We start from the raw sequence: 15,301 nt of genomic DNA, 5'->3' as shown, positions 1-15,301 counted from the left end.
ACGCGCACATGTGCACACGCGCACACGCAAACACACACACGTGCACGCGCGCACACACGCACGCACAACAACCAGAGACATGCATAAAACAGTTCACCCCTTGCGCGCGCGCGCGCACAACGCCCACATCCGCGTCTTGATACGCCAATGCTTACGTCGTGCAACGCAACGCGCGCTGGAGAGCACCGACAGGCCGCCCCGTGAGGAAGCCCGCCGAGACCCCCCAGGATGACTGCCAGCACCCGTATGTGCCAGCCGCCTCGCCTGAACAGGTAACTGACCGTGACACCCAGTCCCTTCCAGCCAATCCGTATCCATCCTTGGATCAGCTGACTGACGGCCTCAGCTGATCCCTCTCTGCTTCCCATAAAGCTTCTGTCTTGCCGCGCACACGTGTATTCCGCAGCCTATGTGCACAGGAAGGCTGTATAGCACCAGACACATGTCGCCGCGTGTAAACCGCCGGAGCAGACGCGGAAACGGCCGCCATGCCGCCAGAGCACGTGGCGGCCATTCCGCAATCCTTCACAATAAAATTCAATTTTGAAAAATGTAAAGTTATGCAATTTGGTCGTACCAATGGTCTAGTGCCATACAAAATAAATGGGGAACGTCAAACTTGGATAAGGGCTTAAGAGTCCAACAACAATTTAAATAATCACATTCAATGCCAAGCCGCTGCAACTAAAGCAAATCAAATTTAGGGATGCATTAAAAAGGAAATAAAAACTCACTATGCTAGCATAATACTGCCCCTGTTTAACTCTCTAGTAAGGTCACATCTGAAATATGGAATTCAGTTCTGGGCACCATATTACAGGAAGAATATTGCAGTTTTAGAGCAGGTGCAGAGATGAGCAACAAAATTGATACGAGGGATGGAAGGTCTCACTTACCAGGAAAAGTAAAAAAAAACTGGATTTATTTAGTCTGGAGAAAAGACGCCTTAGAAGATATCGAATTAACATTTATAAATACATCAGAGGGCAATATAAAAATCTTGGTTCATGAGCTTTTTGTCCATAGGGTTGTGACATGGACTAGGGGTCATCATCTGTGCATGGAGCAAAAAAGGTTTTAGCCATTTATTTAGGAAAGGGTTGTTTACAGTACGAGTGATTAAAATGTGGAATGTACCAGTATTACCACAAGAAGTCATTATTGCAAATTTTATATCTGTATTTAAGGGGAGCTTAGATACTTTCCTTGAGTTGAAAGACATCCATCGCTATAATTACTGGGTAATTCCCGGTTCTGTTGATCCAGGGATTTTATTTGATTACCATATGGAGTCGGGAAGGAATTTTTTTCCCTTTGGGGGCTAACTGGACCATGCCTTGTAGTGTTTTTTTGCCTTCCTCTTGATCAACAGGGATATGTGAGGGTGCAGGCAGTGATGTACCTTATTTTCTGGTTGAACTCAAAGGACATATGTCTTTTTTCAACCCAAATAACTGTGTAACTATGTAAAACAAAAACCCAATAGTTACTCTGCAGACCTTAGCATGTTCAATGTTAAAGCTTATGAACAATTAGAAAAAGACTGAAGGCTTGCTTGGATGTCAGGAGGAATCCTCTTCTCTGTCCCTCAGATGAGTTTACAATCCAATACTTACCAGAGTCATATGCCCACTGTAAACTAGGGACAATTTAGGGGAAGACAATTAACTTATTTGTATGTTTTTTGCATGCACGAGGAAACTGGTGTGCCCAGAGGAAACCCACGCAGACATGGGAAGAACATACACAGGTCCTGCCCTTACCCCACAAAGCTTCTAGTACTTTGGTTTTGAGCTATTTGCCACCATTTGAAGCACTGACCAAGCTGTGGGTTAACATTTGTAAAGCTTCTTGTTAACTGACATCTGGACTGCTGTTTTACTTTGCGCTAAACTCCCGTACAGACCTTGCTTGTCAGCTGAGAGCAATCATTCATGATCATTTTGGCCGACAGCTGGCCCTGCAGTCAGTGAGAGTTGTGTACTCTTTGCCTGGCTGAGTGGGGAGAGGAATCAGGAGCTTTCTCACAGCAATTGGAAAAAGTAAATGTCCAGAAAGGTGTGCTGCAGCCAGTTTCTATTCCTCTGCATTACATTGGGAGCAGAAGACGGACACCTGTACAGACCATGATGACCAATTGTTTCAGTCATTAAAAGTGTAATCTCAGTACAAGGCTTTAATCCTAGAGCCCAGGATTAGTGAAGTGTAAGTTACTGTTACATGTTTACAGAAAGACTACCAATGCACTAAAGTCAACCATTGGTCTAGATTCACAGAGATTGATTCACAATTATTTAATGCATGTATTAATAGGACTTTGGCATCATGGGTGTGTTGATAGTACATGTTTAAGTTATTTTGAATTCTTGAACGCTAATAATGCAATTGAAAGCAAGAATAATGGCAGCACTTGGTGTGCTTACTTAACTCCTTCACTTTCTAACTGTTATTGTGGTATTATGTAATAGTGACACCTACAAATTCTCCTTTGTTAGGACTTTATAACCATTCTCTGGCTAGCTGGCTGTCATCTTGTGGTTTGATTGTGGTGAGCTAAGACCCGGATTTACCTCACAGGAGCCTATAGGCACAAAGGCCTCAATTCACTAAGCTTTATCAAACACTTTATCGAGCGTTTGATAATTTACTTCATGGGTAAAATCTAATTTTGAATTCACTATGGTGTTATACAGTAGATTTATTGAATGTTTTATCGATAAAACATTCGATAAATATATAACACCTTAGTGAATTCAAAATTAGATTTTACCCATGAGGTAAATTATCAAACGCTTGATAAAGTGTGTGATAAAACTTAGTGAATTGATGCCTATAGTGTCCCAGCACCTTAGACTTCACGCTCTATGAACCCACAAACACCCGCCGAACTGCACCGCAAGTGTGCTGCCTGTTGCAGCTGTAATTTCTCCCTTTCTTCCCTTGCCTGTCATAAGTAGCTACAGGTGCCCCTTAGTATTAGGTACCCAGAGATGTCCTCAGTATTAAGTAGCTAAAGGTGCCCCTGACTGAAAGGAGATATCGTCAGTGGAATACCGAGAGCGGGGTGAGTAACCTCTCATTTACTCTCTCATAAGGACCCTGCACAGAGAAGGAGGGAGGGAGGCACTTGGGGAGGGGAGTGAGCCACCTTTCCATCCTCTGGCGTCCGTGTGCACTTGCCTACAGTGCCTTATTATGATAAATCCAGCCATGGGTGAGCCAAACGTTCTCCGCAACTGGTGAACCAATTACATGATGTATAGTACCAACATTATTCTATTCCTTTATGCATAGGTTGAGTTCAAATCACTCAGTAAAGCTTAGGGTGTCTGTGTAACGTGTGTGTGTGTGTGTGGGGGGGGGGGGGGGGGGGGGGGAGTTCAGATGGTAATAATGTGAGGGTCGGTGTCAGTCACCTCTGGCTACCTTATACTGGGGGAACCTCAGGCTATATAATACTGGGGGGTCGCACCTGTGGCTGCCAAATAATATTTGGGGGTAAGTTGTTTTCACTGTGCGGTGCTCTGCAATCGTAGAAAGGAATGCCCCGTTCTCCTCCACCAGGCATGCTAGTTGGTTGAGATTGCCGGGTGTCTGGGTTCCGGATAACATATAGTAGTATTAGGTAGCCTTTGTGGTCCCTCATCACCACTCATGTGTTAGTGGGGTGTTAAGAGTTAATTTTAGGCTGCTTGCTTGACTTTCCAAGCAACTGGCAAGAACACATATACAGCATCAGGCAATCCATGCCTGTGTTAGATAAATGAGACCCTAATGTATCTTGACTACCAAATGCTATCTTGGGGAGGTGATTGAGGGGCCAAAAAAGCTACCTAATACTACTATCTGAGAGAATGGGGTGGGGTCATGAGCAGGCCCAATAACTACCTAATACTATGTGGGCAGGGGCGTAGTAATAGGGGTTGCAGAGTTTGCGACTGCATCGGGGCCCTTGGGCTAGAGGGGCCCCGAGTGGCCCTCCTTCAACTACAGTACTAGCTCTCTATTGGTCCTGTGCTGATAATATTCACTTCTATAAATACTTTAAATAGTGGTAACCATTAACAAGCTGTTCCCCACCCCCTTCTTGCACCTCTGACACTGTAGTTGTCATTGGCACGTTTTGGTGCACTGTATCAATTGTTTTGTATAGAGTGCTTGGGGGGGGGGGGGGCAATGTAAAACTTGCATCGGGGCTTACAGCTCCTTAGCTATGCCACTGTATGTGGGCAAGGTGATGAGAAGCCATGAAGGCTACCTTATACCATTATCTCTGGTGGATGGGTGGTAGAGGGGTTGGGGAACACAAAGGCTGCCTAAATACTGGTTTGATTTTTTGGGGGTGGGGTGTAACAATAATTTAGCTATGTGGTCTAGTGATTTCTAGCACTGCTTCTGCTCATAGACATAAATAGCATTTGCCACATTTTTTGTGTTAAAATCATCTTTGCATCACATCGATGCAGCCGCAGCAAAATTCTTTACCACACCTTTTTAATACTCCTTTTTAAACTGACCCCCTTAGTAAATCAGGTCCTTGAGAGAAACAGCACTTCCTCTTGAATCCACATTTGCAATCATGGTCCATTTTTCCCCCTCAGATAATCAGAATCACATGTAACTTGCCTCTACCATAAAGCAGGTGTGTGTGCATCTTGAGAATGTATTTTTATTACAGATTCTTTTGCATAAACAATTTCTGGACCTAGTATTTCCAGTACTGTTATATGCTTATTGGTAACAGCGGCTTATCTTTTCACTTTCCGAAAATTAAAAAAAAAGCACGGAATGTCTGAGTAATTAATTGGCATCTGCAACACGTCATGTTAATTTGTGTTACCGTAAGCTATTAATACTTCTTTTAAGGAAAAAAAAAAGCTTTAAGGAACTGTACAAAAGGAAATCTTCGGTAACTTGTACTGGCAGTAAACAACATACTTCATGGAGAAAAGTGCTAACTGCAACATATTAAAGCATAATAGAGTTTATGATCCTGGCTGTAGCTCAGGATGATAAAATAATTTTGTTGGTGCCGGCAGCCACCTCTGATGCTTTCAAGTCCTGCTCTGACTCTGCGAAGGGGTTTAGAGCATATGCAGGCAAGTAAGCCAACGCGCAGCCTGGAAAAATTGCAGATTGCATTTTAGGTATATCCATTAATTAGCAACCTCAAATGGGGGAGAAAAAAAATCTTAAATATGGTTTCTGTACCACGCTCAGATATTTTTAGTATGCTATCTGTTGAGAATTCATAAGCATATGTTGGGGAAGCACCAAGATGATACAAGATACAGTGCTCAACGTAATATGTGCAGTAATCCATAACAAGACTTCAGCTTGCAGCGAGCCAACTGCAGCACAATGGGATAAAAGCCCACCTCTGCTTGGATCGCCCAGGATGAGACTGCAGTGCTTTCTCCTGGCATCATAGTGTGGGGGGGACCTGTTTTCCAGCACTCATACGTCATTAATATTGCTATATAGAGCTTCCACTATGATCACATTGGCCTGACACATCTGATGGATTTGAGAAGTAAAAACGGCTACAGCTTCCTAGATGTTTTGCTTTCCTTAACCAGTCTATTAAGATCGCCAGGCTGGTGACCGGACGTTTTTTTTTTTAATAAAAAAAAAAAACTATTGCATGCAGCCAACTGAAAGTTGGCTGCATGAAAGTCCACTAGAGGGCGCTCCGAATGTGTGCTTCTGATCGCCTCCAGCGATCAGAAATAACAAGATAGGCCGCAATGAGCAGCCCTTCTTGTTATGCTTTCCTCGTCGCCATGGCGACGAGCGGAGTGACGTCATCCGACGTCCTGACGTCAGCCGCCTCCGATCCAGCCCTTAGCGCTGGCCGGAACTGTTTGGTCCGGCTGCGCTGGGCTCGGGCGGCTGGGGGGACCATCTTTCGCCGCTGCACGCGGCGGATCGCGATCAGGTTGTACACACAGCTGGCAAAGTGCCGGCTGCGTGTGCTCCTTTTTATTTCATTAAAATCGGCCCAGTAGGGCCTCAGCGGCAGCCTCCGGCGGTAATGGACGAGCTGAGCTCGGCCATCCCGCCCAGCAGGTTAAAGAGGAACTGTAGTGAAAATAACATAATAAAATTGCTTATTTCTGAAAATATTACTTTATAGATTACAATATTTAGTCAGTGTTTGCTCAGTGTAAAATCTTTCCTTTCTTTGATTTCTATTCTGAATTATCACTGGTGGTGACCTCTTTTGCCAGGTGATCTGTACGGAATATTCATTACTGAGAGTTCTATGCAGAGGGAAATTCTGCTTGCTTGGCAGTTGGAAAAATGCAGTAATTTCCTACAATGCAACCATGTTCACCGACAGAAAATTGTCAGGACCATGGTCATAACATCACACTGTGGGAGGGGTTTCACCACAATGTCAGCCAAACAGAACCTCTTCTTGATGATGTAAACTAACAGGAGTGGAGGTAAGTTTAAAGTTCCAGTACATGCACTGTTTTTGTTTTTTTATTTTAATTTCTAGACAGAACAATATTAGAAATTTCTTGCTGATAGATTCTGTTGATACGCAAAAAAATGAAATTCAAACGTACTGGAAGGTGGGCTTCAGCCCACTCACTTTGCCGTCGCTATGACAGCAGAGCTTCATGAGCCGATCAGGAGCCAAGGTCATTGGCTCCTGACACTGTGATTACTGTCAGCCAATAACATTGGCTCACAGTGATCACAGGGTCATGTGCAGCCTCTTCTACGTACAACCACACTTCTTGGCTAGCAGCCACCATGGACTTTGTGACCGTGGCAGCATTGCTGCCCTCAAGACTTCCAAACTTGACATACAGGCACCTGGAGATACCTACATTGCGTGGCTAACCAACAAAACCTGGACTTTGTGGCACAAGGACAGTTTATAAACATTCACGGGAATGAATTTATAATTATAATTTTATAATATAACTAGTAGACCTAAGCCCGTTTAAAAACGGGCTCTAGGTCTGTGTTTAAACCCCTCCCATCCGCCTTCCCACCCATCCTCCCGTCACCGCCGCCACTGCCGCACATTCACTCGAGCATGCGCGCGTGCCCGCTGTGCGCGCACACACCGCGCGCCCGGCCCCCTGTCTGTCCTGCTCCCGTCCAACAGCTGTCCCTGCGGCACATGCGCAGTAGCACGCAGGGACAGTAGGGTTTTATTATAGAGGATTATAATTATAATTTTTGGTGCCTATGCTCGGTCTTGCTTAGGCAGCCGATAGGTTCCCTTATGGAGAAACTCACTCACTATTACAGATCTGACCATTTTCTGTTGTCTTTGGCTAGGTTTAAAGCAAGCCATATGTGAATAAAAAAACATTCATCGTTTGAAAATGTTTTATCCCTTGAAAGACTCATTTGAGAGATTTCAAATATTCAGTTTCCTTCTATTGATAATAACAGTCTCTAGGCACAAAGACAAATATTAACCATTTCACATATCAAAAAAAAGAAAGAGTCTCCTAACAAGCGGAGTGGTCAGGCAATGCTCAGCCTTCTCCCTCTCGTATGTCAGTTGTCTGGCATTGCTTCCTATGCTAATAATAACAGTGCCATTCGTCGGGAGCACCAATCTGCATAGCACAGTGCTATGAGAGTAGTATGCAGAAGTACAAGCTCATTCAGATATCTGTCTGTATATATTTGCTCTGGCTTGGGCTTTAGTTCATATTACATCATAATTGATTTTCCTTTATAAGATCCTTGAGGTGTCAAGCCCCATCTACACAATACGATTCTTTGTGCGATTCGATTACGATCCAATTAAATCTTACATGTCCGATCGGGATTCGATTCGAACTGAATCAAATCCCGATCGGACATGTCAGATTTAATCGGATCGTAAATAGAATCGTAATCGAATCGCACAAAGAATCGTATCGTGTAGATTGGGCATTAGTTTTGTGAAGAAGAACGATAAGCAATCTCTCCACAAAACCCCTGGAATTTTCGCTGTGGGTGTGAAATGCTACTCTTTGGTCTGTGCTACAAATTACTCAGGCAGGAAGATGGAAGTTGGGGGTCTTCAGTCCATGAAACAATTTTCCATGGATGCAGTCACATTTGAACAGCCAGCCAAAATTAAAGCTGGCTGGAAACTAAAATGAGAAAGCAATCTTTAATAAAACGGTAGCATTGTTTACGCAGCAATGATCACACATACAGGCACAGTAGTAGATAGCGCTCTCGCCTTGCAGCGATGGATCCTGTGCAGGGATGCATCTAGGCCCAAGCAAACCAAGCGGCCACTTGGGGCCTCACTCACAGCAGGGGCCTCCCTCGTTGCCCTGTCTTTGACATGTACGGCCCTCCCTACCTCCCCTCCCCATCACTAATACACAGACCTCAGATAAGCGACAATCTGAACAGAGGGAAAAGCGGCGCAGTGATCTCAGAATACACTTCAGATGTGGAAGTGAGGTCATTGCTCATTCCTACATTTGAAGTGTGCCAGACAGTTACTATGCGCTGCTCTTCTCTTTTTGATTTCCTGGCTGTTGTGTGTGTTTGAGGGTGGGGAGCCAGAATAATGCTACATACCCCCACTGACACCAATCCCCTATACAGGGGATTCACATTTGGCTAACTATACTGGAGGTGGCTATCTATACTGGGGGACACCTGGGCTACTTATACTGGGGTGAGGGACTACCTATACTGGGGAGAGGTGCGCCTTTGGCTACCTACCTAAACTAGAGGACTACCTATTGGGGAGAAGGGGTCTACCTATTATAATGGGAGAAGGGGTATCTGAGTCTCATGAGGAAGGGGCGGAGGCACAAATTATGTGCCACTTGGAGCCACAAAAATCTTAGCAGCACCCCTGGTCCTGTGGGTCCAGTTCACATCTGGACCAGGACGCTATCTCCATGGAGTTTGCATGGTCTCGCTCCCTCCCTGAGGACATAGGAAAAATGACTGTCTATGGATGGGATTAGATTGTGAGCTCTTCAGAGGGATAGTTTGTGACCTGACTATATACACTATATATATGGATGGGATTAGATTGTGAGCTCTTCAGAGGGATAGTTTGTGACCTGACTATATACACTATATAAAGTGCTTCAGGAGATGTCAGCACTATATAAATACACATAATAATAAATAGTCAGCGACCGGCAATAACTGCTAAAAGCACTACTCAATGCCAGACAATGCCTGATAATAGTGACCATCACTGGAAGGAAAAGTGAGCTAGAGGCCTGCACCAGTAATCACCAAGTGCCACCCAAAGCTATTGTTGGTGATTCTTTTGGGTGCCAGTTTGAGGAATGATTGCTGTACAGACACACTCAGGGGCATAATTAGGGGGGAGCAGCCCCTGTGATTGCAAGGGGGCCCAGAGGTGTTGGGAGCCCCAACTACTAAACTCTTTCTCTAATACCTCAGATCAGGTGTATTTGTGGCTCCACTTGTTATGGGTGTGAAGAGCTTGATGGCCACACTTGTTTTATGACTCTTGTAAGATGGGCCTCTAGGCTGTGAGGGTCACCATGGGGAGTCAAAGGAAGGGTTGTGAACATTAAGGGAGCCCCATCAAAGTTATTTTTGGTGGAGGCATGATTTGTAGTTTTGCCCCTGGTAACACTAACTGGCTACAGCAGTAACTGTTGTGTTCTATATAGAGACGCGTACAAGCAGGGGACGCTGCACAATCGCAGTTGATATTTCATGTTTGTCATTTAGTAATCTGACACAACAGTTCACCACACAAGGGACCTACATAAACATTATTCTCATGAACAACTGATAAACTAGCACCTGGTTTCCACTAGCCCATTCTGTGTGAATGTACACGTAAAATGCATTCCTATATGATAGTCCCATACGTACAAAGGACTAGTTTTCTGCGTCAAGGTTAGAGCGTGCAGCGTGGCAGCGCTGAACAGATGCGGAGACGCTGACAGATGTATAAATGAGGTCTGCCTTGGAGCTGGAGAGCCAATGACTAATATGATTCTGTGAAAGAAGCAGTTCCCTCATCATTTACATTTTCTTCACCCTCCATTCCCCTCTCGAATAAGCGCACACAGAATTATTCCTTCTAGCTACATTGCTTCCCTCCCAAACAGTAAAATCATTGTCACAGTCGTCTGTGTCAGCCCGGCCGAGACACGTGGCGCTCATCCTTTCTGCCAGAGACAGAGGAGATACATAGTGAAATCTCAGACACACATCTTTCCCAGTCTTTATAAATCTCAGCAACCTTGCTCTCTGTACCAGGAACACGGAGATCTGTCTCTGCGCAGCTGTGCTCTGATTACTGAAGGACCTCAACGAGGCAGACATTGCTGGCAAATGGCCTTGGCATTTAACTCTTATTTTCCATACATTGCTAGGGACATCCCTTAGGATCCCTTCATGCCAGATGTGCTAGAAAATACTTGGCATTAGCCTGACAACAGACAAGGGAAGCTGGCTGGATGTGAGGCCTGCAGTATTTTCAGGCAGGAGTGCTCCTCTCTGCTGAGCACTCTTGTTTGTGTTATGCAAAGAGGAGAGGGAGTGACAGGCAGCAGCTGCCAACAACTGCTTATCAGAGGAGAAACATCAATGACTGGGCAAGGTTTCCCAACCTACAGATTGCTTTCCCTGTGTAGATTTTTTAGGGCCATGTCTTAAAAAAAAATACACAGGTTGAATTTTCCTTCAAATTCAACCACTTTGATTGAATCTGAAAGTGATCTACAGTAAAGGGTAAGAAGTATTGATCCTTTTAATCCCCTGCTGATTTTGCTCCTTTGCTTTTTGACCAGAAATGCCCAGTTTATAACTGTAATGGTAGGCTTATTGGAGCTGTGAGAAAAATAACAACAAAAGAACCCTCAAAAGCCAGTGCCCCAAAGTCAGTGCTTGATGTGCATTGTAATGAGTGAAATAAGTATTTGATCCCCAATCAGCCACCAAGATTTCAGGTTCCTAGGTGTCTTCACTGAGAAATTGAGATTAGGAGCACTGTCTGTAAGGGAATGCTCCTAATCCCAGCTTGTTACAGGGCCCACAGAAGCAATCAATCAGATTCCAAACTAGCCACCACAGCCAAGACTGTGCTGCCCAAGGATGTCTGGTACAAGGTTGTACACCTGCACAAGGTGGGACTGGGCTACAAGACTATCACTGAGCAGCTTAGTGGGAAGATGACAACAGTTGGCGCAATAATTAGCAAATGGAAAAAAACACAAAATAACTGTCAATCTCCCACAGTGTGAAGCTGTATGCAAGATCTCACCATGTGGAGTTGCAATGATCATGAGAATGGTGATGAAGCAGCTCAGAACTACTCAGGGGGAACTTGTCAATGATCTCCGGGCAGTTGGGACAGTAGTCACCAACAGAACAATTGGTAACACACTATGCCGTAAAGGACTCAAATCTTGAAGTTCACGCCTGTAGTTTGCCAATGCACATCTGATCTGTGGAGGGAGCTGAAGGTTCAAGTTGCCAAACATCAGCCTCGAAACCTTACTGACTGGGAGAGGATCTGCTAAGAGCAGTGGGCCAACATAATTCCTGAGATGTGTGCAAACCTGGCGGCCAAATACAAGAAATGTCTGACCTCTGTGATCGTAAACACAGGTTTCGCCACCAACTACTAAGTCTTCTTAGGGGGTCAAATACTTATTTCTCTCATTACAATGCACATCAAGCTATGACTTTGGAGACTAAAGTTGAAGAGAAATCGAGAGCCCAATATGGTGTAGTATGTCAAAATTGATTGGATAAATGAAACAGTGAGATGGTAATACTCACAAACACGGGTTACCACCTAGGTAACCACTCATTAGGCAGGTGAGGAGATTAGACCTGTCCTCACTCAGGATTAAGAAGTCGCTCTCTGTAGATAGGAAGAAAGGGGGTAGATCACACCTCCACCTGGGGTGGACTCAAATATATTGGTAGGTGAACAGAGGTGCTCTGCTTGCTATAACTGAATTGCTGTTGTTTATCCCCTGCTTATTGCCTGAAGAAGTGGGCTGTGCCCGCGAAACGCGTTGCATCTTTGGGGTATTTTCAATAAATGTGTATATCTATACATTTACAGTCCTTGGTGTCTGCTTTAACGGAGGCGAGTCCACCACTTCCTCCCAGCAATTTTTTAAAAATTTTATGTACTTTTATCCTTCTGGCGCCTCTGTTCACCTACCAATATATGACTTTGGAGGACTGGGTTTTGAGGGTTTTCTTGTTATTCTGTCTACCACCGCCACAATAAACCCTACAATTGTAGACTGGTAATTTCTTGGTCAGAGGGCAATCAACAGGGGATCAAATACGTATTTTTCCTCTCCATATTGGCAGTGGCAAAGGAACGGGCTGGCTGTGAACGCAGCAGGTCCCTGCACTAGATGGCCTTACATCAGTCACTTGATTGGCTCTTGTTTGGTGTTATAAAGGTAATAATTACCACTACATGTGCTATGTCCATTAGTGACCATTAATCAATTGTTCCCTACTCTTCTCAGGCATCTCTCACCACAGCTGCAGGTTGTAAGGAGGTAGCAAGTGTAGTACTGCAGACCCCATGTAGTATTCTGCTGGTGGGGTCGCTGTATAAAATCTACACCAGGACTTCTGTAGCTGCATCACTGTCTATTGACCCCTATGTATCTAAATGGTAAGCTTTCAATGTTCAATGTTTTTTTCCACGTGTGGCCACAGAGAAGAAGCAGAATAGGAATGTCAGCAACATAGTACTGTGTTGCACTGACTGGTATCATTTTAGTTGGATTAGCAATATGTTTGGTTCTTGATCAGATTTCTGCTAAAATCTAACTGTGATCAAGTGAGGTAAAATACTATATTAGTTACTATTACCTGACTGCCGAATCAAGCCATTATTAACCCGCGAAAGACTAGCTTCCAACTATAGCCTCTTACACATAGACACACTTATGATGACTGTTGTCTGGCAGGGATCAGAACTCAATCCCTCGAGTGACAATGCAAGGCTGTACAGATGCAATGCTAGCCTGCAGGCTAGCGACGCACCATGTTGCTATATAGGGTGGAGGAGAATTGATGGAGTGGCACACAAGAAGAGTCACAGAGCAGCAGGGGTGAGTAGGGAGAACAGTGCCCTTGGCTCGCCGTTGCAATCGAAGGGGATTATTGGCTGCTGTACACATTCTCAACAGAGGCGGTCATTATCGGCTAAGTTTAATCTAGCATCTGTATTAGGCTTAACTTCCAATCCCATTGGGCAGTTACAATCATATCTGCGGATGCCTGTTTATGCATCTGTATATGGGCGTGTGGATGATTTGAGTCTTGCTCAGGTCAAGGTGAATAGCAGCAATGAGACATCATGTGTTAAACCTGTCTGATGATTCCCGCCAAGAGCTGGGCGATGGTCATCAGCCGCACTCACTGACACACGATCGTCACACGTTCTGGAGAGAAATAAATAAATTAGGCGACTATCATCCTGTGTCTCTGGATACCTCATTATGTCTCGCCTTCGCACTGAAGCCTGACAACAAAACAGCCCGCCTCTCCCCTTCATGCTCACCTAAAACTGCTGTTTAGGACAAATGATATGCAACCTTAATAGATGCGATTTGGTTTGGAGCGTACCAGGAGACGCCACGCATGCTGCACTGTCTGAAGCTATACGGCTGAAATTAATAGTAGAGCCTGGCACAAGCAATTACGGTATAATGGTTGCTGCCAGCTATTAAAGCCCAATTAAAAGCTCTCTCACTTTGGTCTACAGGACCCTGAGATCTCTGTTTGTTTAATTAGTATCACACTAAAACTCAAATATGACCACAACGAAGCGCAATGATTCTGAGGATCGCGAAGGAAAGCGGCGTGCGAGCCAAAAAAATTATACAGGAGATGTGAAAGGAAAAAACTCAAAGGCGAGGAAGGAAAGTTATAACCTAGAGGCTTCCGGCAGGAGCGCACATAGATTAGCTATTCCGAGATCTGTTCAGTGGGAGGATTAAAGAGACGGAAAAAAAGGGAGACGCATGATTAACTCTTTTGTTACCTGTAGAGCTAATCTTTTAAAGGAGAACAAAAAATACCAATCTGGCAAATAAAACACACACAGAGTGAAGAGCTAAGAGCTATTATTTGTGTTTTGTTTTTGGAGGCACTGTTTAGTATAATTATATTAGGTTTCGGGCCTTCACCAAGAAATAAGGGTGGCGACTGATCTCTTGGTATTGTGCTGGTGTAGTAGCCCTTAGCCACTGTGCATTTCAGTCCACTAGCCAGCAACCCAGCTCTGCTGAACAGGCAAGCAATGTCATATTTCTCTGCAAGGTCTCATTAATATATATGTAAGGAAAAATAAGGTTGTTTTTGGATATTAAAGAGCCTTCACAGAAATACTGGTACTGTGCTCAGATATCTCTTAGACAGGGGTCACACTTGGGGAGATCGCATGCGTTTTACTGCAATGCAAAATTGAATACGCAAATGCATATAATTCTTCCCTATGGACTTTGGGGTCAAGTGGTATAATGTAATTTAATTTTTCCACATGCAGGGAAAAAAATGAGGTTTTTTTTGCACACTGTGTATGCTTCCTATTGCTGAAAGTGAGCTGCTGTCAGCTGACGTGTGCAGACAACGCAAAGACTAGTCTGTGGAAAACTGCGGCCATATTCCTTGGACTCAAGTGTGATCCCTGCTTTACACTATATTCAGATGTGAATAGTATGGACTAAGGTGCAATTAATACTCCTGGTGCACTAGTTTTTGTATTATGGCAAAAACTCCCCTAGGGAGGAGATTATTGGCTGACTAAATACTTCACAAACAATTGAACGACCAAGTTCTCAATCTGCATAACAATTTTTATTGTATCAAAATAACACACAATTCCCCTAAAACCTCCCCACTCCCCCCTAAAAGCCTATCTAGAATTCGGAGCGCTCCTCACATACACACGCCACTCACACATGAAGCACAGTCTCTGGCCAGATCTTGCTGATCAAAAAGCGTGGCACAATAAGGAATTCTCCTATAATTATGCAATGATAAGGCAGATGGAATCCATAATTCCATCAATTATCCCTTGGGCTGTTTTGATTAGTACCTGCAGCAATCGTTGTACCGTCTACAATTCTTGACTACTCAGTCCAATCTATTGGTTGTTGTATACTTGAGACGCAGTCCCCTCATTCAATTTATTGATATCACCAATTTCAGCTTAGACCTGCTGGAAATGCTCTCCTTCTTATGTTCACCGAACTAAATGCATTTAGGAGTGTCCCTTTACATTTCATCCATGCTGCACAGCAGCACTCACCACGTCTTCCATCCCCTTGTGTTA

General features: G+C 44.3%; 1 protein-coding gene across 2 annotated transcripts in view; it reads right to left on the bottom strand.

Moving 5' to 3' along the window:
• The window catches only part of BCOR (BCL6 corepressor), a 337,930-nt gene that overhangs the window by 281,765 nt on the left and 40,864 nt on the right, over positions 1-15,301 (bottom strand). The gene's annotated exons all lie outside the window — the stretch shown is intronic.

Source organism: Hyperolius riggenbachi, chromosome 2 (assembly GCF_040937935.1).
Source record: "Hyperolius riggenbachi isolate aHypRig1 chromosome 2, aHypRig1.pri, whole genome shotgun sequence".
Classification (NCBI taxonomy): Eukaryota; Metazoa; Chordata; class Amphibia; order Anura; family Hyperoliidae; genus Hyperolius; species Hyperolius riggenbachi.
The sequence above is the reverse complement of the archived record's forward strand: the minus strand, read 5'-3'. Positions and strand labels throughout refer to the sequence as shown.